The sequence below is a fragment of the Triturus cristatus genome, chromosome 4_2 (assembly GCF_964204655.1).
Source record: "Triturus cristatus chromosome 4_2, aTriCri1.1, whole genome shotgun sequence".
Classification (NCBI taxonomy): Eukaryota; Metazoa; Chordata; class Amphibia; order Caudata; family Salamandridae; genus Triturus; species Triturus cristatus.
The window spans coordinates 902,146,202-902,171,531 of record NC_140586.1 but is presented as its reverse complement, the minus strand read 5'-3'; the positions used below and the strand labels follow the sequence as shown (position 1 = coordinate 902,171,531).

General features: G+C 49.7%; 1 pseudogene; it reads right to left on the bottom strand.

The window, feature by feature from the left end:
- Positions 1-2,801: 2,801 nt before the first annotated feature.
- LOC146835385 (uncharacterized) overlaps positions 2,802-25,330 on the bottom strand; it is a 41,392-nt pseudogene continuing 18,863 nt past the window's right edge.

Here is a 25,330-nt window from a genome sequence, read left to right as displayed (position 1 = left end):
ACAAAACAGTCACCAGACCATAATCACAGGAGCACACCAGCGGCGAACTCCCAGCAGCGGCAGCAGTGGGGCAGGAGTAACGGGCGCACAGGAGGAGCCGTGCGGCGTGGGGAGCGACCTGACCTGCGAGCAGGGTCAAGGGTCACACTCACTGCCGTGCGGCGTCCTCCATAAAAGGCCAAGTGGGAGGGAGGAGCAGCTGGGAGGCGGGAGCGGGGCGGCCAATGGGCGTTGGGGGACGGAACGGGACACAGAAGGCAAAGCGGGCGGGGCCGCAGGGTTGCAGTGGCGGGGAGTGGGGGGAACAGAGGGCAAGGGGCGCTTAAGGGTCCAGAACTGGCTACAATACAAAATAAAATAAAATAAGAGTACAGAAATAGGAACAAAACAGTCACCAGACCACAATCACAGGAGCACACCAGCGGCAAACTCCCGACAGCGGCAACAGTGGGACAGGAGTCACGGGCGCACAGGAGGAGCCGTGCGGCGTGGGGAGTGACCTGACCTGCGAGCAGGGTCAAGGGTCACACTCACTGCCGCGCGGCGTCCTCCATAAAAGGCCAAGTGGGAGGGAGGAGCAGCTGGGAGGCGAGAGCGGGGCGGCCAATGGGCGTTGGGGGACGGGACGGGACACAGAAGGCAAAGGGGGCGGGGTTGCAGGGGTGCAGCGGCGGGAAGCGGGGAGCGGGGGGAACAGAGGGCAAGGGGTGCTTAAGGGCCCAGAACCGACTACAATACAAAATAAAATAAAATAGGAGTACAGAAATAAGAACAAAACAGTCACCAGACCACAATCCCAGGAGCACACCAGTGGCAAACTCCCGACAGCGGCAGCAGTGGGACAGGAGTCACGGGCGCACAGGAGGAGCCGTGCAGCGTGGGGAGCGACCTGACCTGCGAGCAGGGTCAAGGGTCACCCTACCACTGACTCCCTCCGAATCCAGACAAAAGATTCAAAGAGGGCCAGTACTCAGGGGGAAGGGGACGTGGGTGTAAAGAAGAAACAATGTTCTCGGGTAGTTTGATCCTTCTGAGTGCAGCCACTTCTCACTGGTTCTTTTTCTCGCTGCAGCACGTGTCTGTGCGCATCTAACAAATAAAGAAAAAGGATGAGTAGTGGTACTCTGGTAGACGGTGTGAGAATAGTAGGCCTGGGAGAAATTTTATTTACGCTGGAGTAATCGGAGTAATTTCAGTGATTACGCATTGCTCTTGTGATGCGGAATTAACAAAATTACGAGTTAATGCCAGCTTGAGTAATTAAGAGTAATTTAAGGCAAAGATGCTACCTCAGGAGCACAGGAACAACAGACAAAGGGGCATATTATCAAGAAACGGCGTTAAAATTATTGCCGCTTTAGTGGCAGAAAACTGCCGCTAAAGCGGCGATAATATGCTCCTAAGAGAGATAAGTGGCTGCTCGCTGCTGGTCTTCATGTTCTCTAGCATTTTAGTGAGAATTTGTCATTGCAACATACATCCTCAAACCCATTTTGGACACAAGGGTGCAGTTTGTAATAAAAAAATGTAGATAAATGCTGCTATATGCTTTTCACACAATGACACAAAATTATAAGTAATTTTGAGGTAATAACAAATAAATTCACTGGAGAGAAATACATCAGTTATGTCCACCCCTAAAGAATAACCCTGTTGCCTCCCCTGGATTCAGCTTACCAAATACTTACCTTTTTCCTACTTTTGACTTTGACCTTTTGGGTAAAGTGTATATGCATGGGATGAACCCTATAAAAACACAAACAAGACCACCATTAAATAAGTCTCATGAAATATAGTGCCCTATGTAACTTCCTTATCAAAACCCTCTTATTAAAGCACATGGGGAGGCCCGAAGCCAGGCTGGTACCACTCCTGTCCCCCGGTACTTCCAGAGAGCAAACACCACTGGAGGTGGACTGAGCAGTATCGCTCCGACAAGGGGCAAATGAGCCAGAGTTCCACAGGTGTGGAAACACCAGGTCCACCTTTACCAGCCAGGACATCTTGCCACTAAAATCACATGACAATCAGGCTGCAAGAGCAGTTCAGCCCATGGCCAACCTACTCCGATGGCATCGGGCCCCGTAACCGGCCACAGGCCCCATCTCCTTCTCCCGCCCTGGCTGCTGCTCCGGTTTATAATCTTTCACCGCAGGCGGTAAATCCTAGTATCAGTTCACTTGTAATAGGGATTATCATGCAGAATATGGCCGAAAATAATGGAGCTTGCATGGTCTTTTCCCATTCGATGGGCATTACCTCATCGTATCTTGATTCAGGTGTGGGGATACTGTGCCGAAATATATTTCCAGGCATAAGGTATCCCACATTCAGTCTTCCTAGTGCTAAACAAGCGTGACAGCAGCACACCAGACATCCCGCCCATTGCACCTATCATAGTCACTTTAGTAACTTCAGCAGTCACAAACACAGAGTACAATGTGTACTCAAGTACCTTAAGAAAGAAGTCTTGCACAGCTCAGCAAGAGACAAGGGACCAATCAATATACTTAATGGGGTTACCTAATGATTTCACATCCTTCAGAACAATATCCATCACAGTGCTTCAATGTTAATTTACCTCGTCGGCTTCTGCTGGAATTGAAGACAAAGCCGGATCAGGCTATCCCAGCTCGGATGGCACAAATGAGAACGCCTGCCATTGCCTCCTCACAGTCCCCTGTTTTTTGCACATGGAGAAGCAGCAAAGAATTGTGGGCCCGATTCACAAAGGTGAAGTTAGACCAAATGTCTAAGTTAAACCAAAAGTCTAACTTTACTGCTTTTCCGTATTCACAAAGTTAAGTTACGAGTAGTATCTTTATGACTGTGGATTTTCCACACTGGCGGGGGGCGAAATCTCTGCACTCGGGACTGAATCTCTGCACTCGGGACTGAATCTCTGCACTCAGGAACGGATTTCCGCACTCAGGGTGGAATCTCTGCACTCAGAGAGGAATCTTTGCACTCAGGGAGAATCACTGCATTCGGGCAGATTTTTCACACTCAGGGTGGAATCACTGCACTCGGGGCGGAATCTCTGCACTCGGGGAGGAATCTCTGCACTCGGTGACGAATCTCTGTACTCAGGGAGAATCACCGCACTCTGGCGGATTTTCCATTCTCAGGGTGGAATCACCGCACTCGGGGTGGACTCTTTGCACTCGGGGAGAAATCTCTGCACTCTGGGCAAATCACCGCACTTGGGGCAGAATCTCTGCACTCGGGAAGGAATTTCTGCACTCAGGGAGAATCACCGCACTCGAGCGGAATCTCTGCACTTGGGGAGTAATCTCTGCGCTCGGGGCAAATCACCGCACTTGGGGCAGAATCTCTGCACTCGAGGAGGAATCTCTGCACTCAGGGAGAATCACCACACTCGGGTGGAATCTCTGCACTCGGGGGAACACCGCACTTGGGGCGGAATCTCTGCACTCGGGGAGGAATATCTGCACTCAAAGAGAATCACTGCACTCGGGCGGATTTTCCACACTCAGGGTGGAATGACCGCACTCGGGGCAGAATCTCTGCACTCGAGGCAAATCGCCGCACTCGGGGCGGAATCTCTGCACTCGGGGCAAATCGCCGCACTCGGGCGGAATCTCTGCACTCTGGGAGGAATCTCTGCACTCAGAGAGAATAACCGCACTCGGGTGGATTTTTCCGCACTCAGGGTGGAATCTCAGCCCCCGAGTGCAGAAATTCTGCCCCGAGTGTGGAAACTCAGCCCGAGTGTGGAGATTCCTCCCTGAGTGAAGTGATTCAGTCCTGAGATTCCTCCTTGGATGCGGAAACTCCACAGTAGTAAACATACTACTCATGACTTACTGTTGTGTTTTATTATTTGTCACGTCGGTTTAATATTCTAGAGCGTGGGTTGTGGATGGTGAGCTGAGGGAAGAGAGCGCAGGTGTTTCTCTGTTGTTCCGGAGCTTAATGGAATAAAGCTTCTTATATTGAATCACGGAGTCTTCTATCTTTACACTTACCTTTGTGAAACCTGTAAGTAGTAAAGTTAGACTTTCTGTCTAAACATAGACCTTTGGTCTAACTTTACCTTTGTGAATTGGAACCTGTGTGTATTGGAACCTGTGTGTCCACACAGTCACTAAGGAACATTCACACCACCGCAGGCAGTACCCACGCACCTACCATGAACTTACAAGCTGCGTCTCACACTTTCCCTGCTGCTGAGTAGAATCTACAGGATTCCCTCCACCATAATATTCCACTGAGGATGACATACATCCCGTGGATCTTACTACGGATTAAGGGGCACATTTATTTAAGAATTACGTCACGCTTGTGCCACAAAATGGGGTGCAAGAGCGACGGAACTGTTAGGTGAGATTTATCAAGGCGCTCAAGGCCATCATGCATGGCCCTGCGAGGCTTAATAGATCTAGAGTAACGCAATGCAGCGCAGTGCAGATCACTACATTGCGTTACTCTGTGCCACGGAGGCATCCCATGAGTGGAGCGTGGGTGCTTCCACTCATCCACCCATGGATTCTGACAGACTCCCAGATTTACCAACACTGGTAGACCTGGGAAATGCTCTGCCTCCCCAGGTGAGGTGTAACGAGGAGAAATACATGTATCTCTCCTTTTTACTTCCTCTTTGTAAGCATGCTCCATTCTGAAGCACAAATAGAAAGAGGAAAATGCCTCAGGGGATTGTTTTTGTGCAGGAAGGTGCCGGCTTTGGCGGTAGCCATTCAAAAGTGCGCCAGTGCAAGGAAAGGACAGGATTACATTGTATAATGTTAAATAGGGTGCATTCCTCCCGTTTCCTTTTCCTACAGCGCGGCAACGTGGCTTGCTGCACTGTGTTGCATAAAAGCTACATAAATATGCCTTTGAGTTTGCCAACGAGTGCTCCATGTGGTGGAAACTCCTTTTGGGTGGTTTATCAGCAGTCTTGATCTTCACTGGAAAATGCTCTGAGCAGATCAAAGCAGCAGTTCTAAGCCTTCAAGGTTGCACCTTTCCCAGGGGCTTTGGTGCCTTGTCTCAGATCTCCAAATCCCCAAATAATTGATAAATGGCACTTTTTAGAGATTAAACCAGATTGGTCGCACACTGCTACACCTACCAGTCGTGTTCCCCCAATGAAAATGGTCCCTGAAGGTCAGCGTCGGCGGATACACCTATGCTCGAGTGTGAATGCAAGTATGCGTGGCGTGTGCCATCCCTGGACACGTGTTTCGAGGTAGTTGCCTCTCGTCAGCAGGGAGTAGGAAAATGTGTGGGGTTGCTGTGTAAGCTGCTAAAATCGTTATCAGGTCTAGTACCTCTCGTAGCGCGCAGGTGCGTAACCATGAGTCCGTCGACTCCACCGGCTCAAGGGAGCCTGAATATAAAGTTAAACCAGATTGGTCGCACACTGCTACACCTACCAGTCGTGTTCCCCCAATGAAAATGGTCCCTGAAGGTCAGCGTCGGCGGATACACCTATGCTCGAGTGTGAATGCAAGTATGCGTGGCGTGTGCCATCCCTGGACACGTGTTTCGAGGTAGTTGCCTCTCGTCAGCAGGGAGTAGGAAAATGTGTGGGGTTGCTGTGTAAGCTGCTAAAATCGTTATCAGGTCTAGTACCTCTCGTAGCGCGCAGGTGCGTAACCATGAGTCCGTCGACTCCACCGGCTCAAGGGAGCCTGAATATAAAGTTAAACCAGATTGGTCGCACACTGCTACACCTACCAGTCGTGTTCCCCCAATGAAAATGGTCCCTGAAGGTCAGCGTCGGCGGATACACCTATGCTCGAGTGTGAATGCAAGTATGCGTGGCGTGTGCCATCCCTGGACACGTGTTTCGAGGTAGTTGCCTCTCGTCAGCAGGGAGTAGGAAAATGTGTGGGGTTGCTGTGTAAGCTGCTAAAATCGTTATCAGGTCTAGTACCTCTCGTAGCGCGCAGGTGCGTAACCATGAGTCCGTCGACTCCACCGGCTCAAGGGAGCCTGAATATAAAGTTAAACCAGATTGGTCGCACACTGCTACACCTACCAGTCGTGTTCCCCCAATGAAAATGGTCCCTGAAGGTCAGCGTCGGCGGATACACCTATGCTCGAGTGTGAATGCAAGTATGCGTGGCGTGTGCCATCCCTGGACACGTGTTTCGAGGTAGTTGCCTCTCGTCAGCAGGGAGTAGGAAAATGTGTGGGGTTGCTGTGTAAGCTGCTAAAATCGTTATCAGGTCTAGTACCTCTCGTAGCGCGCAGGTGCGTAACCATGAGTCCGTCGACTCCACCGGCTCAAGGGAGCCTGAATATAAAGTTAAACCAGATTGGTCGCACACTGCTACACCTACCAGTCGTGTTCCCCCAATGAAAATGGTCCCTGAAGGTCAGCGTCGGCGGATACACCTATGCTCGAGTGTGAATGCAAGTATGCGTGGCGTGTGCCATCCCTGGACACGTGTTTCGAGGTAGTTGTCTCTCGTCAGCGGGGAGTAGGAAAATGTGTGGGGTTGCTGTGTAAGCTGCTAAAATCGTTATCAGGTCTAGTACCTCTCGTAGCGCGCAGGTGCGTAACCATGAGTCCGTCGACTCCACCGGCTCAAGGGAGCCTGAATATAAAGTTAAACCAGATTGGTCGCACACTGCTACACCTACCAGTCGTGTTCCCCCAATGAAAATGGTCCCTGAATGTCAGCGTCGGCGGATACACCTATGCTCGAGTGTGAATGCAAGTATGCGTGGCGTGTGCCATCCCTGGACACGTGTTTCGAGGTAGTTGCCTCTCGTCAGCAGGGAGTAGGAAAATGTGTGGGGTTGCTGTGTAAGCTGCTAAAATCGTTATCAGGTCTAGTACCTCTCGTAGCGCGCAGGTGCGTAACCATGAGTCCGTCGACTCCACCGGCTCAAGGGAGCCTGAATATAAAGTTAAACCAGATTGGTCGCACACTGCTACACCTACCAGTCGTGTTCCCCCAATGAAAATGGTCCCTGAAGGTCAGCGTCGGCGGATACACCTATGCTCGAGTGTGAATGCAAGTATGCGTGGCGTGTGCCATCCCTGGACACGTGTTTCGAGGTAGTTGCCTCTCGTCAGCAGGGAGTAGGAAAATGTGTGGGGTTGCTTTGTAAGCTGCTAAAATCGTTATCAGGTCTAGTACCTCTCGTAGCGCGCAGGTGCGTAACCATGAGTCCGTCGACTCCACCGGCTCAAGGGAGCCTGAATATAAAGTTAAACCAGATTGGTCGCACACTGCTACACCTACCAGTCGTGTTCCCCCAATGAAAATGGTCCCTGAAGGTCAGCGTCGGCGGATACACCTATGCTCGAGTGTGAATGCAAGTATGCGTGGCGTGTGCCATCCCTGGACACGTGTTTCGAGGTAGTTGCCTCTCGTCAGCAGGGAGTAGGAAAATGTGTGGGGTTGCTGTGTAAGCTGCTAAAATCGTTATCAGGTCTAGTACCTCTCGTAGCGCGCAGGTGCGTAACCATGAGTCCGTCGACTCCACCGGCTCAAGGGAGCCTGAATATAAAGTTAAACCAGATTGGTCGCACACTGCTACACCTACCAGTCGTGTTCCCCCAATGAAAATGGTCCCTGAAGGTCAGCGTCGGCGGATACACCTATGCTCGAGTGTGAATGCAAGTATGCGTGGCGTGTGCCATCCCTGGACACGTGTTTCGAGGTAGTTGCCTCTCGTCAGCAGGGAGTAGGAAAATGTGTGGGGTTGCTGTGTAAGCTGCTAAAATCGTTATCAGGTCTAGTACCTCTCGTAGCGCGCAGGTGCGTAACCATGAGTCCGTCGACTCCACCGGCTCAAGGGAGCCTGAATATAAAGTTAAACCAGATTGGTCGCACACTGCTACACCTACCAGTCGTGTTCCCCCAATGAAAATGGTCCCTGAAAGTCAGCGTCGGCGGATACACCTATGCTCGAGTGTGAATGCAAGTATGCGTGGCGTGTGCCATCCCTGGACACGTGTTTCGAGGTAGTTGCCTCTCGTCAGCAGGGAGTAGGAAAATGTGTGGGGTTGCTGTGTAAGCTGCTAAAATCGTTATCAGGTCTAGTACCTCTCGTAGCGCGCAGGTGCGTAACCATGAGTCCGTCGACTCCACCGGCTCAAGGGAGCCTGAATATAAAGTTAAACCAGATTGGTCGCACACTGCTACACCTACCAGTCGTGTTCCCCCAATGAAAATGGTCCCTGAAGGTCAGCGTCGGCGGATACACCTATGCTCGAGTGTGAATGCAAGTATGCGTGGCGTGTGCCATCCCTGGACACGTGTTTCGAGGTAGTTGTCTCTCGTCAGCGGGGAGTAGGAAAATGTGTGGGGTTGCTGTGTAAGCTGCTAAAATCGTTATCAGGTCTAGTACCTCTCGTAGCGCGCAGGTGCGTAACCATGAGTCCGTCGACTCCACCGGCTCAAGGGAGCCTGAATATAAAGTTAAACCAGATTGGTCGCACACTGCTACACCTACCAGTCGTGTTCCCCCAATGAAAATGGTCCCTGAATGTCAGCGTCGGCGGATACACCTATGCTCGAGTGTGAATGCAAGTATGCGTGGCGTGTGCCATCCCTGGACACGTGTTTCGAGGTAGTTGCCTCTCGTCAGCAGGGAGTAGGAAAATGTGTGGGGTTGCTGTGTAAGCTGCTAAAATCGTTATCAGGTCTAGTACCTCTCGTAGCGCGCAGGTGCGTAACCATGAGTCCGTCGACTCCACCGGCTCAAGGGAGCCTGAATATAAAGTTAAACCAGATTGGTCGCACACTGCTACACCTACCAGTCGTGTTCCCCCAATGAAAATGGTCCCTGAAGGTCAGCGTCGGCGGATACACCTATGCTCGAGTGTGAATGCAAGTATGCGTGGCGTGTGCCATCCCTGGACACGTGTTTCGAGGTAGTTGCCTCTCGTCAGCAGGGAGTAGGAAAATGTGTGGGGTTGCTGTGTAAGCTGCTAAAATCGTTATCAGGTCTAGTACCTCTCGTAGCGCGCAGGTGCGTAACCATGAGTCCGTCGACTCCACCGGCTCAAGGGAGCCTGAATATAAAGTTAAACCAGATTGGTCGCACACTGCTACACCTACCAGTCGTGTTCCCCCAATGAAAATGGTCCCTGAAGGTCAGCGTCGGCGGATACACCTATGCTCGAGTGTGAATGCAAGTATGCGTGGCGTGTGCCATCCCTGGACACGTGTTTCGAGGTAGTTGCCTCTCGTCAGCAGGGAGTAGGAAAATGTGTGGGGTTGCTGTGTAAGCTGCTAAAATCGTTATCAGGTCTAGTACCTCTCGTAGCGCGCAGGTGCGTAACCATGAGTCCGTCGACTCCACCGGCTCAAGGGAGCCTGAATATAAAGTTAAACCAGATTGGTCGCACACTGCTACACCTACCAGTCGTGTTCCCCCAATGAAAATGGTCCCTGAAAGTCAGCGTCGGCGGATACACCTATGCTCGAGTGTGAATGCAAGTATGCGTGGCGTGTGCCATCCCTGGACACGTGTTTCGAGGTAGTTGCCTCTCGTCAGCAGGGAGTAGGAAAATTTGTGGGGTTGCTGTGTAAGCTGCTAAAATCGTTATCAGGTCTAGTACCTCTCGTAGCGCGCAGGTGCGTAACCATGAGTCCGTCGACTCCACCGGCTCAAGGGAGCCTGAATATAAAGTTAAACCAGATTGGTCGCACACTGCTACACCTACCAGTCGTGTTCCCCCAATGAAAATGGTCCCTGAAGGTCAGCGTCGGCGGATACACCTATGCTCGAGTGTGAATGCAAGTATGCGTGGCGTGTGCCATCCCTGGACACGTGTTTCGAGGTAGTTGCCTCTCGTCAGCAGGGAGTAGGAAAATGTGTGGGGTTGCTGTGTAAGCTGCTAAAATCGTTATCAGGTCTAGTACCTCTCGTAGCGCGCAGGTGCGTAACCATGAGTCCGTCGACTCCACCGGCTCAAGGGAGCCTGAATATAAAGTTAAACCAGATTGGTCGCACACTGCTACACCTACCAGTCGTGTTCCCCCAATGAAAATGGTCCCTGAAGGTCAGCGTCGGCGGATACACCTATGCTCGAGTGTGAATGCAAGTATGCGTGGCGTGTGCCATCCCTGGACACGTGTTTCGAGGTAGTTGCTTCTCGTCAGCAGGGAGTAGGAAAATGTGTGGGGTTGCTGTGTAAGCTGCTAAAATCATTATCAGGTCTAGTACCTCTCGTAGCGCGCAGGTGCGTAACCATGAGTCCGTCGACTCCACCGGCTCAAGGGAGCCTGAATATAAAGTTAAACCAGATTGGTCGCACACTGCTACACCTACCAGTCGTGTTCCCCCAATGAAAATGGTCCCTGAAGGTCAGCGTCGGCAGATACACCTATGCTCGAGTGTGAATGCAAGTATGCGTGGCGTGTGCCATCCCTGGACACGTGTTTCGAGGTAGTTGCCTCTCGTCAGCAGGGAGTAGGAAAATGTGTGGGGTTGCTGTGTAAGCTGCTAAAATCGTTATCAGGTCTAGTACCTCTCGTAGCGCGCAGGTGCGTAACCATGAGTCCGTCGACTCCACCGGCTCAAGGGAGCCTGAATATAAAGTTAAACCAGATTGGTCGCACACTGCTACACCTACCAGTCGTGTTACCCCAATGAAAATGGTCCCTGAAGGTCAGCGTCGGCAGATACACCTATGCTCGAGTGTGAATGCAAGTATGCGTGGCGTGTGCCATCCCTGGACACGTGTTTCGAGGTAGTTGCCTCTCGTCAACAGGGAGTAGGAAAATGTGTGGGGTTGCTGTGTAAGCTGCTAAAATCGTTATCAGGTCTAGTACCTCTCGTAGCGCGCAGGTGCGTAACCATGAGTCCGTCGACTCCACCGGCTCAAGGGAGCCTGAATATAAAGATAAACCAGATTGGTCGCACACTGCTACACCTACCAGTCGTGTTCCCCCAATGAAAATGGTCCCTGAAGGTCAGCGTCGGCGGATACACCTATGCTCGAGTGTGAATGCAAGTATGCGTGGCGTGTGCCATCCCTGGACACGTGTTTCGAGGTAGTTGCCTCTCGTCAGCAGGGAGTAGGAAAATGTGTGGGGTTGCTGTGTAAGCTGCTAAAATCGTTATCAGGTCTAGTACCTCTCGTAGCGCGCAGGTGCGTAACCATGAGTCCGTCGACTCCACCGGCTCAAGGGAGCCTGAATATAAAGTTAAACCAGATTGGTCGCACACTGCTACACCTACCAGTCGTGTTCCCCCAATGAAAATGGTCCCTGAAGGTCAGCGTCGGCGGATACACCTATGCTCGAGTGTGAATGCAAGTATGCGTGGCGTGTGCCATCCCTGGACACGTGTTTCGAGGTAGTTGCCTCTCGTCAGCAGGGAGTAGGAAAATGTGTGGGGTTGCTGTGTAAGCTGCCGGTGGAGTCGACGGACTCATGGTTACGCACCTGCGCGCTAAGAGAGGTACTAGACCTGATTATGTTTTTAGCAGCTTACACAGCAACCCCACTCTCATTTTCCCACTCCCTGCTGACGAGAGGCAACTACCTCGAAACACGTGTCCAGGGATGGCACACGCCACGCATACTTGCACGCACTCTTGAGCATAGGTGTATCCGCCGACGCTGACCTTCAGGGACCATTTTCATTGGGGGAACACGACTGGTAGGTGTAGCAGTGTGCGACCAATCTGATGTAACTTTATATTCAGGCTCCCTTGAGCCGGTGGAGTCGACGGACTCATGGTTACGCACCTGCGCGCTAAGAGAGGTACTAGACCTGATTATGTTTTTAGCAGCTTACACAGCAACCCCACTCTCATTTTCCTACTCCCTGCTGACGAGAGGCAACTACCTCGAAACACGTGTCCAGGGATGGCACACGCCACGCATACTTGCACGCACTCTTGAGCATAGGTGTATCCGCCGACGCTGACCTTCAGGGACCATTTTCATTGGGGGAACACGACTGGTAGGTGTAGCATTGTGCGACCAATCTGATGTAACTTTATATTCAGGCTCCCTTGAGCCGGTGGAGTCGACGGACTCATGGTTACGCACCTGCGCGCTAAGAGAGGTACTAGACCTGATTATGTTTTTAGCAGCTTACACAGCAACCCCACTCTCATTTTCCTACTCCCTGCTGACGAGAGGCAACTACCTCGAAACACGTGTCCAGGGATGGCACACGCCACGCATACTTGCACGCACTCTTGAGCATAGGTGTATCCGCCGACGCTGACCTTCAGGGACCATTTTCATTGGGGGAACACGACTGGTAGGTGTAGCAGTGTGCGACCAATCTGATGTAACTTTATATTCAGGCTCCCTTGAGCCGGTGGAGTCGACGGACTCATGGTTACGCACCTGCGCGCTAAGAGAGGTACTAGACCTGATTATGTTTTTAGCAGCTTACACAGCAACCCCACTCTCATTTTCCCACTCCCTGCTGACGAGAGGCAACTACCTCGAAACACGTGTCCAGGGATGGCACACGCCACGCATACTTGCACGCACTCTTGAGCATAGGTGTATCCGCCGACGCTGACCTTCAGGGACCATTTTCATTGGGGGAACACGACTGGTAGGTGTAGCAGTGTGCGACCAATCTGATGTAACTTTATATTCAGGCTCCCTTGAGCCGGTGGAGTCGACGGACTCATGGTTACGCACCTGCGCGCTAAGAGAGGTACTAGACCTGATTATGTTTTTAGCAGCTTACACAGCAACCCCACTCTCATTTTCCTACTCCCTGCTGACGAGAGGCAACTACCTCGAAACACGTGTCCAGGGATGGCACACGCCACGCATACTTGCACGCACTCTTGAGCATAGGTGTATCCGCCGACGCTGACCTTCAGGGACCATTTTCATTGGGGGAACACGACTGGTAGGTGTAGCAGTGTGCGACCAATCTGATGTAACTTTATATTCAGGCTCCCTTGAGCCGGTGGAGTCGACGGACTCATGGTTACGCACCTGCGCGCTAAGAGAGGTACTAGACCTGATTATGTTTTTAGCAGCTTACACAGCAACCCCACTCTCATTTTCCTACTCCCTGCTGACGAGAGGCAACTACCTCGAAACACGTGTCCAGGGATGGCACACGCCACGCATACTTGCACGCACTCTTGAGCATAGGTGTATCCGCCGACGCTGACCTTCAGGGACCATTTTCATTGGGGGAACACGACTGGTAGGTGTAGCAGTGTGCGACCAATCTGATGTAACTTTATATTCAGGCTCCCTTGAGCCGGTGGAGTCGACGGACTCATGGTTACGCACCTGCGCGCTAAGAGAGGTACTAGACCTGATTATGTTTTTAGCAGCTTACACAGCAACCCCACTCTCATTTTCCTACTCCCTGCTGACGAGAGGCAACTACCTCGAAACACGTGTCCAGGGATGGCACACGCCACGCATACTTGCACGCACTCTTGAGCATAGGTGTATCCGCCGACGCTGACCTTCAGGGACCATTTTCATTGGGGGAACACGACTGGTAGGTGTAGCAGTGTGCGACCAATCTGATGTAACTTTATATTCAGGCTCCCTTGAGCCGGTGGAGTCGACGGACTCATGGTTACGCACCTGCGCGCTAAGAGAGGTACTAGACCTGATTATGTTTTTAGCAGCTTACACAGCAACCCCACTCTCATTTTCCTACTCCCTGCTGACGAGAGGCAACTACCTCGAAACACGTGTCCAGGGATGGCACACGCCACGCATACTTGCACGCACTCTTGAGCATAGGTGTATCCGCCGACGCTGACCTTCAGGGACCATTTTCATTGGGGGAACACGACTGGTAGGTGTAGCAGTGTGCGACCAATCTGATGTAACTTTATATTCAGGCTCCCTTGAGCCGGTGGAGTCGACGGACTCATGGTTACGCACCTGCGCGCTAAGAGAGGTACTAGACCTGATTATGTTTTTAGCAGCTTACACAGCAACCCCACTCTCATTTTCCTACTCCCTGCTGACGAGAGGCAACTACCTCGAAACACGTGTCCAGGGATGGCACACGCCACGCATACTTGCACGCACTCTTGAGCATAGGTGTATCCGCCGACGCTGACCTTCAGGGACCATTTTCATTGGGGGAACACGACTGGTAGGTGTAGCAGTGTGCGACCAATCTGATGTAACTTTATATTCAGGCTCCCTTGAGCCGGTGGAGTCGACGGACTCATGGTTACGCACCTGCGCGCTAAGAGAGGTACTAGACCTGATTATGTTTTTAGCAGCTTACACAGCAACCCCACTCTCATGTTCCTACTCCCTGCTGACGAGAGGCAACTACCTCGAAACACGTGTCCAGGGATGGCACACGCCACGCATACTTGCACGCACTCTTGAGCATAGGTGTATCCGCCGACGCTGACCTTCAGGGACCATTTTCATTGGGGGAACACGACTGGTAGGTGTAGCAGTGTGCGACCAATCTGATGTAACTTTATATTCAGGCTCCCTTGAGCCGGTGGAGTCGACGGACTCATGGTTACGCACCTGCGCGCTAAGAGAGGTACTAGACCTGATTATGTTTTTAGCAGCTTACACAGCAACCCCACTCTCATTTTCCTACTCCCTGCTGACGAGAGGCAACTACCTCGAAACACGTGTCCAGGGATGGCACACGCCACGCATACTTGCACGCACTCTTGAGCATAGGTGTATCCGCCGACGCTGACCTTCAGGGACCATTTTCATTGGGGGAACACGACTGGTAGGTGTAGCAGTGTGCGACCAATCTGATGTAACTTTATATTCAGGCTCCCTTGAGCCGGTGGAGTCGACGGACTCATGGTTACGCACCTGCGCGCTAAGAGAGGTACTAGACCTGATTATGTTTTTAGCAGCTTACACAGCAACCCCACTCTCATTTTCCTACTCCCTGCTGACGAGAGGCAACTACCTCGAAACACGTGTCCAGGGATGGCACACGCCACGCATACTTGCACGCACTCTTGAGCATAGGTGTATCCGCCGACGCTGACCTTCAGGGACCATTTTCATTGGGGGAACACGACTGGTAGGTGTAGCAGTGTGCGACCAATCTGATGTAACTTTATATTCAGGCTCCCTTGAGCCGGTGGAGTCGACGGACTCATGGTTACGCACCTGCGCGCTAAGAGAGGTACTAGACCTGATTATGTTTTTAGCAGCTTACACAGCAACCCCACTCTCATTTTCCTACTCCCTGCTGACGAGAGGCAACTACCTCGAAACACGTGTCCAGGGATGGCACACGCCACGCATACTTGCACGCACTCTTGAGCATAGGTGTATCCGCCGACGCTGACCTTCAGGGACCATTTTCATTGGGGGAACATGACTGGTAGGTGTAGCAGTGTGCGACCAATCTGATGTAACTTTATATTCAGGCTCCCTTGAGCCGGTGGAGTCGACGGACTCATGGTTACGCACCTGCGCGCTAAGAGAGGTACTAGACCTGATTATGTTTTTAGCAGCTTACACAGCAACCCCACTCTCATTTTCCTACTCCCTGCTGACGAGAGGCAACTACCTCGAAACACGTGTCCAGGGATGGCACACGCCACGCATACTTGCACGCACTCTTGAGCATAGGTGTATCCGCCGACGCTGACCTTCAGGGACCATTTTCATTGGGGGAACACGACTGGTAGGTGTAGCAGTGTGCGACCAATCTGATGGCACTTTTTAGAGATGCTGTTAAAGTCACCCCAGTCGCTCCCACATTTCCAGGCTTTTAGAGAAGCCCTCTATGCTCCAAGATTCTCTCCATCTTGGTTATCCACAAGGTCAAGTGCGGTCTGCAATCATCCAGACAGCTGGTTCTCCCACTCAGTATGGACCCCCCTCTTCAGCCTTTTATGTGCCTGAGGCAGTATAGGAGGCTAGCTAACTGACCACTGCTGAGAACTTCTAGTCCCTTGGTTCAAGTGGAGAGCAGAAGATACCGCACTCCATTCACAGGCAGGATCATTCTTTCTTCTGAATTGGTTTTTCAGGTCCAGGAGTGTGCTCGTGGTATTAAGCTGATTACGTATGACATTCCGCGGGCCAGTCACTGCAGAATTCCAAACACCAGCCATCCTATTTATGCAGCCATTTCTGCCTTGCCTGCAAATTATCCCAGAGACCTTTGTCTAAATTGTCAGAAGTCAGACTCCCCTCTCTAGAACACCTGGGTTCTGGGCCCAGTCCTGTGGAATTGAGGGAACACACTCTCTTTTTGATCTGGGACCAAGTTTCTCTCCTACTGAGAGCACACACAAATGTCGAGAGGGCACCGCTAATGAAAGACGTCTGGCACAGAATCCCCCTGTTGGCATCACCACGTCAAATGCCAGGCCCAATCCCAAGTGGAACATCTGCAGGTGAGTGACTAGCAAGTACTCCTCCCCAGCCTTCCTTCTTTCAGGAGCAATCCCACGGTTTTATTGCAAAGTGAGTTTAATCATAGCCAGGAGGAAAGGCCAGAAGAACTGAACTCATTTCTAATGGAGGTTCATTTACAAAGTATGGGTTCAAAAAGTTGCCTTTCCAATGTAGTTATCAAAAACTCAGCTTCACCATTGAACTAAAGTTTTCAATAAATATTAAAAAGGAACTTCAGAGCAAGTTTTTAATGTTTTTCTGGTCGAAATTGTAAAAATAGACTTTTCTTTACTACTGGTCCTCTCCATACAAAAGTACCAATTCACAGTGTGTCAAAGAAACTAACCTGTGTCTTGGAGAGCTGATGAAGCTACGACATGGAACTCACCAGTGACCGTCCCATCACCAGAGCTGAACACGACTAAATATTGGTCAACTCTGGCCCTGAAATGGGGATAATTTGGAATGGAATGTTGAAAGGCGAGATTAAGTGAGGGGACTCCTCTTGGGTTAATCCAACTGGTGACCTAGGCAATGATGAAGTAGACAACTAAACAAGGAGAAATTTAAATTATGGCAGCGTAATTTGTACAATTTCAGGAATCTCATGCTACACTTGTCCTGCGGAACTCCTCAAATTACACCATTATGCAGCTTGCATAATTACGCTGGCATTTGTGGCAAAATTATATTGCAGGAGTGCGGGAACAACATCAACAACCAGAAAAACCAGAACATGAGTGGCTGTTGTTCACGACAATTGTGTTTCACGCGTGTTTTTTGCATGAAATGCATCCTCACCTCAAAAACTGGCACATGGTTGCATTTCACACTAAAATATGGCACTGAATGAAGGATTTGCATTTTGCATATACAATGGTAAATGGCGGTAAACTAACACGGTTTCACCTCAATCACGCCACAAACATTGCAGTCACTAATCAATGTTAGCACCTTGTTGAGCTCTGTGCAGAAGTTGTCAGGTCTTGGCCCAGATGAAATGACCGAAAAGGACCAGCCATTGTTGCATCACATCTTATTAGAAACCTCTGTCTCCATATAATCCCTAGTTATTCTTATTTATTCCGTGCATATCTGTGCTGTACTGTAATGCCCATTACTGCAGTTCTAAAGTGTATGCAAATGTCCTTTGAACAGTGCTGTGTGACAGACCTTTATACTTGAATCTTTAACACCCAACTAGAAAAGCTGTGATGCTTGGTTGCAAATGCATACTTTTCTCTCTCTTAGTCTTGGTTGTGGCCTTAGTCCTGGTGGAGCACTAACCTGTTTGTCCTTTCATCTCCTTTTGCAGGAGCCAAGCTGGTAGCAAGATCTGTTGGAGAAACAGATAAGAAACTTCCTGGATTCCAGGAAGTGGAGTGGGAGTTTCCTCTCTCTCTGAACAAGAGGAAGACCAGCGACCTGTCCACTCCCAGCTGTTTCAACAGAGGTTTACATGGCAGTGCCAAATCCTGCTTGATTTTTAAATCCAACTCGACAGGTCTGCTGGTGTTCAAATAAAACACTGGGGGCGCACTTGTGTTTCAACATGTCTATCCACTGTCTGGTTGCTGATGAACCCTTATTTGTTCTACCAGACTTCTGTCTCTGGGTTTATTGGGGTTACTTTTTATACATCAAATTAATATAGTCAAATTATTGAATAATTAACTTAAAATCTGAGAAAGCAATGATTAGTAACTTTTAATTTTGTTTACTCCAGGTTAATATTATATTTTTGCACTAGCTTACATTTATATTTCCTATTAAAAATGTGTAATTATTTTTTTAATACAATTATGTTTTAAATAACTAAATAATTAAAAAACGTAATTACGTTTCCTGATACTTTTCTATAAGGAGATCACCTCCTAGGTGGTGGCTATCTGCTCAAATAAGTGGAAAGTTACTAAAAGTAAATTTCGCCTCATAAATTCACTCATAGAAGTCTAAACTCTCTCATTTGAGAGGATGGAGACATGTACATCTACAGCTAGGTGTAAATCTCCAATAGAAAATGGTGAATAACAAAAAACTCGACAGTTACACATACATGTGGGATTAGGTCAACATGTTAGTAGATCTACTCATGCAAACTTACTTTTGTGAATTCCATTGTGGCACAGACATTCTTGCATCCTGGCAATAACGATTTCCTTGGTGCAGAATAACTCTTTCCGTCTAGATGCAGATTGGGTCAAGAATGCTTCACTTCATCGGCATGATATCTAACAAAGTGTATTGCCTTGAGTGTGCCTCATTGGCCTTTGATGAAGAAGACATTAATTCATTGTGAAATGCATCATCTCTTGCAATAACAATGCATTTATAAAATAGTTGAAGGATATACATTAAGAGATATATCTAAACATGAAGAAATCGGATACAATAAGAGGAGTGCTGTTTTTGTCTATTGCTGAGATTTTTGTCATTTGATTACAGGTGGGCAACTAATTGGTTTGTTGCTGAAAAAAAGACTTCACTATCAATCTTTGCATACCTTAAAGATGCTGTTGTAAATATGCATCTCCCTCTCACACTCATTGCCTCTCAGTGAGTTGCTGAGATAAATACACATTGCCTCTGTGATAAGCCTGACTGCTCAGTGCTAAGCTACCCAAGGGTGAGTGCAACTTATACAGTGAGTGTAATCACCCGCCCCTGATGGATGAGAGTGGTAGGTTCTTCCTGGCGTGGGCACCGCCTCAGCCAGCCAGAAAGAACCAGTTTCAACAGTGCACACTAACATATCAGAAATATCATAATTGTGATCTCTCACTTTTCTGGCTACTGCATGAGGAGGATCCTGTTAATCTATTATTGTTAGCTCTTATTAGCTATGTAAACAGACCTATTATTAAGCCTGTCTCTTCTTCTATCGCTTCTTCTGTCTCTTCTGTCTCTTCTTCTACATAAGCATTATCCAACATAGGTCCTTGAGAGCCAGACCCATGCTAGACTCCCAAGATAACCACAGTCTATGTACATGGTTTTCAATTAGATCCATTATTTGTAAATCATCTTATATGGGTATCCTAGAAAATATGACATGGATCCAGCCGTCCTGGGCTTACATTAGATGCCAATGAGCTACATCTTCAAACCTGTATCCCCCCTCCCACAGAAGTAAAGATTCCAGCTGTTTGTCTAATGCTCCCCTTCTAACCATTTTGGAACAACCAGTTCAGCAGAGTCCATCAATAAATGTTCACAAGCCCAACAAAAGTGATCAACCGTGTGGAATTATGTCAAACAGTTACATGTTTGGCCACCCAGGCCTTTGTCCTGTTACGTTCACAGCTGTTTCAAGGTAACACAAACTTTTCAGCTAACTTTGCTGGTGCTTAAAAGAACAAGCATTAAAAATGCAATAGGTCTCGCCTTTTATTAAGTTAAAGCCATTTGCTTTGCTATACAATATCATTGTGAGAAGTTGGCCTGATATATGATGTCACTAATTCTAGTGTACACCTTGTATCAGTCCAAACAACCCTTATGGTGATTGGTTGTAAAGTCAACCTTATAGACCAGCTATCCTAGTGGTAGCATGGACAAGAGCAGTCTTAGGCTAAACTCTGAATGGCATGTGAAGCCAGCTGTTATACCATATGTAACCCCTTGAATACCAAATGAAAGGACACCACAACAGATATATATAAAAATAGAATGTATTTATTTTAGTCAAACCCTCAGCACTCTTTATGAGATTCGAGGTAAGTACCACACAGTCTTAATTATGCATACATTAAATCACACAGGTAAGTAATACAGTTAGGCCCTAGGGGCCACGCAAACCATATACTAAATAAGTGGTATAAGGACCACTGTCATGAACACAGGATAGGCCTAGGCCTAGGGAATCGCTGGGGCTACACTACACTACCAAAGGTTAGGAAGTGGGAGGCCCACGGGATTCAGGTGCAGAGTGGAAACTCTCACGCCTAATGCGTAAAAGTCGATAGAATCACTAGCAGTTAGAAATAAGCAGTTTTAGGACACTTCTGGTATAGCTAGAAAGTCGAGACTCGGAAACTAGACCCTAGGATAGTCACTACCCTTGTGAGCACCGGAGTACTCAAGTTACCTAGTCCACGGGCTGTGGGTGCATAGGTGTGAACTTGCGTCGGGTTTCGTCGTGGACTTCTATGGATGCCTGAAGGAAAGTCGCTGACAGGCAGTCAGTGAAGAGTGTCCGGTGGATCTCAAGGTGGGGATCAAGAAGGAAGGAACCTGCAAGCAGAGGGGACAGAGTCTAGGTCACCAGCCAGGAGCCGGGAAGGAACCAGGAAGGAACCAGGCGATGTCGTGAAGATGCAGGTGAAGAGGTGAAGCTTGTCGCAGCAGCCACGGGTACCAGGAGGCGTCGAGGACAACCAGGACCAGGAGGTGAGCTGTCCCATTAAGGCTCTTGCAGTCGGCGGCGTCAAAGTCGAGTCAGGACCCAACAAGCCTTGGCAAGCGGAACCCACGCAGGATGGAGGACTTGCTTCTGGTGCAGACCAGGAAGGTCTGGGGTGCTTCTCTTTCACAGAGGAGCGGGTGCCAATCTGGAGGAGCCGGACCAGCAAGATGAAAACAAAGGTTCGTCGTCGCAGAGGTTACTAGCCAACGGGCCAGCAACCGGACAACACATCGAGCAACACAGGTGCAGAAGGGCCCCACGCAGAACACATGAAGTGTGGGGAGCTGGTCTTCTTTGCAGATGGTGCTCAGGAGTGGGGCTTCTCAATTCCCCAAGCACAGCCTCGAGGGAGCCTCGGAAGTCGCGCTAGTCAGTTACTAGCCACTTTTCCCAAGTCGCCGGTCCCACGTCCCTCGTCGCCTCCACGGGTCTCAGCTTCGCTGGAGATGTGGATCTGGGTCAGAGGTGTCTGGAAGTCTCGGCGCTGGTCAGTCTCTGCAGTCGTCCCTCATAGGATTCAGTCGCAAAGCAAGCAGCGGTCGCTGGATGGTGCCTGGTTGCCCAGGGTGGTCACTCCTTGGCCACAAGGGAGATTTCTTCAGTCTTCTTCCTGAGGTCGAATGTCGAAGGTCCAGAGTTTCTGTACAAGTTGCAGATTCAGGTTAATCTAATTTTAGCAGGGCCCAACTAGCTACTAATATACTGGGCTAGTGGGCTGGGCTACCTGCAAGGTCCCTCCTATGGGTGGGACCAGGAAGGGGAGTGGCTACACCCCCTTTCCTTTGTCCAGTTTCGTGCCAGAGCTGGGGCTGGAGTGCCCCAGCACCGGTTTGAACTGGACTATGCATGGGACACCTTGTGTGCCCCAGGCAGTGTCTCGTTTCATTCAACCCTCCCTGCCCCAATACACTAAATCCTGTCTAGGGTGGTGCTCGCACCTCCCAAGGCAGGAAACCCATTGTCCAAGCCTCCCTCGCTGGAAGGACTCCCAGCAGCAGGAGGTCAGACTTGTGTCTGTGGCAGCAGCATCCATTTTGTGATGCTGGGGCTCTGGTTAACTTTAACCGGGTAAGTAGGTTTTAACATGTCTTCTCCCTCTAGAAGGGGGGAATAATATCCTCATTGCCAGAAATGGTATGGGGGTATTATTCCAAAGTGTTAGACACCTTACACGACATGTTTCAATAAAGCCAAACCATAGTTACCATAACCGTTTAAGATTATAAGGTACTTTAAGAGTATATGGTAGGCTATATCATAGAACAGCTATAAGGACATGGTTCCGAAAGCTGCAGACAGGCTCAGCTCATGCTAGAGCACCATCTCACATGTTACCAAGCACTCTGCCTCCAGGATTGTTAAGGCCTGCCATAGGAGTGGCTGATAGGTACACATGTGTCTATATATAAGGTAGGTATAGGAATACTACACCTAAGCAAGGAGTGATTACACGACCTTGCCCCAGCTGAGTGATCAGCCAGTTGTGTCATAATGGAAGGCCAGGCCAGGGGTGGCATAATACATGCTGCAGCCCCTGGTAGGCCTAGGGTACACCTATGCACTGGGTACCTAAGGTACACTGTACAGGGGCCAATAAGGTGATCCTATCCAATTGGGTTATGCACCTAAAGTACATAGTATCAGTTTATAGAGAGAACAGCTGGGCTGTGGGTCTGATTAGCAGGCCCACAGCCACATCTAAGTCAAAAACCAGTGAAGCAAAAGCAAAAAGTGGGGGTGAACATAGAAAGCAGACCCTACTCTCCTACACAACCCCCCCCCCCCAAACTTAGGGACATTACACTAACCTTGACCAGTTGAGTCTTCATGTTCTAAGTGGAAATATCTGGAGAGTCCATCTGCATTGGCATGGTCCGTCCCAGGTCTATGTTCCACTGTGAAGTCCATCCCCTGTAGGGAAATGGACCACCTAAGAAGTTTGGGCTTTTCACCCTTCATTTGATTTAGCCACAAGAGGGGCTTATGGTCTGTCTGAATCTTGAAGTGAGTGCCAAACAAGTATGGCCTCAGCTTCTTCAGGGCCCAAACCACAGCAAAGGCCTCCCTCTCAATAGCTGACCAACGTTTCTCTCTAGGGGTCAGCCTTCTACTAATAAAAGCAATGGGCTGGTCTTGACCATCTACATTCAGTTGTGAAAGAACAGCTCCCACACCAAACTCAGAAGCATCTGTCTGGACTATGAACTCTTTGGAGTAGTCTGGACTTTTCAGAATAGGTGCACTGCACATGGCCTGCTCCAGGTCATCGAATGCTTTTTGACAGCTCACTGTCCACTGAACTTTCTTTGGCATCTTCTTGGAGGTCAAGTCATTAAGTGGTGTCACAATGGACCCATAGTTCTTAACAAACTTTCTGTAGTACCCAGTCAGGCCCAAGAAAGCTCTGACCTGAGTCTGGGTAGTTGGAGGAGTCCAGTCCTTTATGGTCTGGATCTTGCTCTCCAGTGGTTGAACCTGACCCCCACCGACCAGGTGGCCCAGGTATACAACCTTGCTCTGCCCTATCTGGCACTTAGTGGCCTTGATAGTGAGGCCTGCCTTTTGCAGGGCCTCTAGAACATTACTCAGGTGGACCAGGTGATCCTCCCAGGTGGAGCTAAAGACAGCAATATCATCAAGATAAGCTGCACAGTAGTCATCCAGGCCTGTAAGGACTTGATTCACCAACCTTTGGAAAGTGGCAGGTGCATTCTTCAAACCAAAGGGCATTACCACAAATTGATAATGTCCTCCTGGGGTCGAGAAAGCAGTTTTGGCCTTTGCATTCTCAGCTAGTCTGATTTGCCAGTAGCCTGCTGTCAGGTCAAATGTGCTCAAAAACTTAGCAGCTGCCAGTCTGTCAATGAGCTCATCTGCCCTAGGTATTGGGTGGGCATCTATCCTAGTGACAGCATTGAGACCTCTGTAATCCACGCAAAACCTCATCTCTCTCTTACCATCTTGGGTGTGAGGTTTTGGCACAAGAACTACAGGACTAGCCCAAGGGCTCATTGAAGGTTCAATGACTCCCAGCTCCAACATCTTTTGTACCTCAACTTTTATGCAGTCCCTGACATGGTCAGGTTGCCTGTGGATTTTACTCTTCACAGGCAGACTGTCACCAGTGTCCACCTCATGGGTGCACCAGTTTGTCTGACTTGGGGTCAGAGAGAACATATGTCTGTAGGATTGCAGAACTTGTCTGCAGTCCTCTTGCTGATGAACAGTGAGGCTGTCAGAAAAGACTACACCATCAACTGAGCCATCATCAGGGTTCTGAGTCAACAGGTCTGGGAAAGGGCCACTCTCTTCCTCCTGCCCCTCATCTGTAGCCATGAGTAAGCCCATGTCTGCCCTGCCAACATATGCCTTCAATCTGTTGACATAAAGCACCCTGTGGGGGCTTCTGGGAGTCCCAAGGTCCACCAAGTAGGTGACTTCTCCCTTTTTCTCAACAATAGTGTGGGGTCCAGACCATTTGTCTTGGAGTGCTGCTGGGGCCACTGGCTCCAACACCCACACTTTCTGCCCTGGCTGGTACACAGTCAGCACAGCCTTTTGGTCATGCCAAGCTTTTTGGAGTTCTTGGCTTGCCTCAAGGTTTTCAGAAGCCTTCTTCATATACTCTGCCATCCTGGAGCGGAGACCAAGTACATAATCCACTATATCAAGTTTGGGTTGTCTGAGAGATCTCTCCCATCCTTCCCTTACTAAACATAGGGGTCCTCTCACAGGATGCCCAAACAAAAGCTCAAAAGGGCTGTAGCCAACCCCCTTTTGTGCGACCTCTCTGTAAGCAAACAGAAGGCAGGGTAAAAGGATGTCCCATCTTCGCCTAAGCTTATCTGGTAAACCTTTTATCATCCCTTTTAGGGTCTTGTTGAACCTTTCAACAAGACCATTGCATTGTGGGTGATAGGGGGTAGTGAATTTGTAATTTACACCACACTCCTTCCACATTGCAGTCAAGTATCCTGACATGAAGTTGGCACCTCTGTCAGACACCACCTCCTTTGGAAAACCCACTCTGGAGAATGCTCCAAGCAGGGCTCTTGCCACAACAGGTGCTGTTGTGGTCCTCAGGGGAATAGCTTCTGGATACCTGGTGGCATGGTCCACTATCACCAGTATACATCTGTGCCCAGATGCTGTAGGGGGGTCCATTGGTCCTACAATGTCTATCCCCACTCTCTCAAAGGGAACCCCCACCACAGGTAGTGGTATGAGGGGGGCCTTTGTGGTGCCACCGGATCTGCCACTGGCTTGGCAGGTGACACAGGAGCGGCAAAACTCCTTGGTATCTTCTGACATGTGAGGCCAGTGAAAGTGAGGGACAAGTCTGTCCCAAGTCTTGTTCTGGCCTAAGTGTCCTGCAAGGGGAATATCATGGGCCAAGGTATAAGGAAGCCTCTGAAACTCAGGGGTATGACCAACCTACTGGACGCACCAGGCTTGGGGTCTCTAGCCTCTGAGTACAGTAGCCCTTCATCCCAATACACTCTATGGGTACCTTGAGCATTCCCTGCAGCCTCAGCAGCAGCCTGCTGTCTGAGGGGTTCAAGAGAGGGGCAGTCTAATTGAGCCTGCCTCAGATCTGCCCTTGAAGGTCCCCCTGTCCCAAGAAACTCAA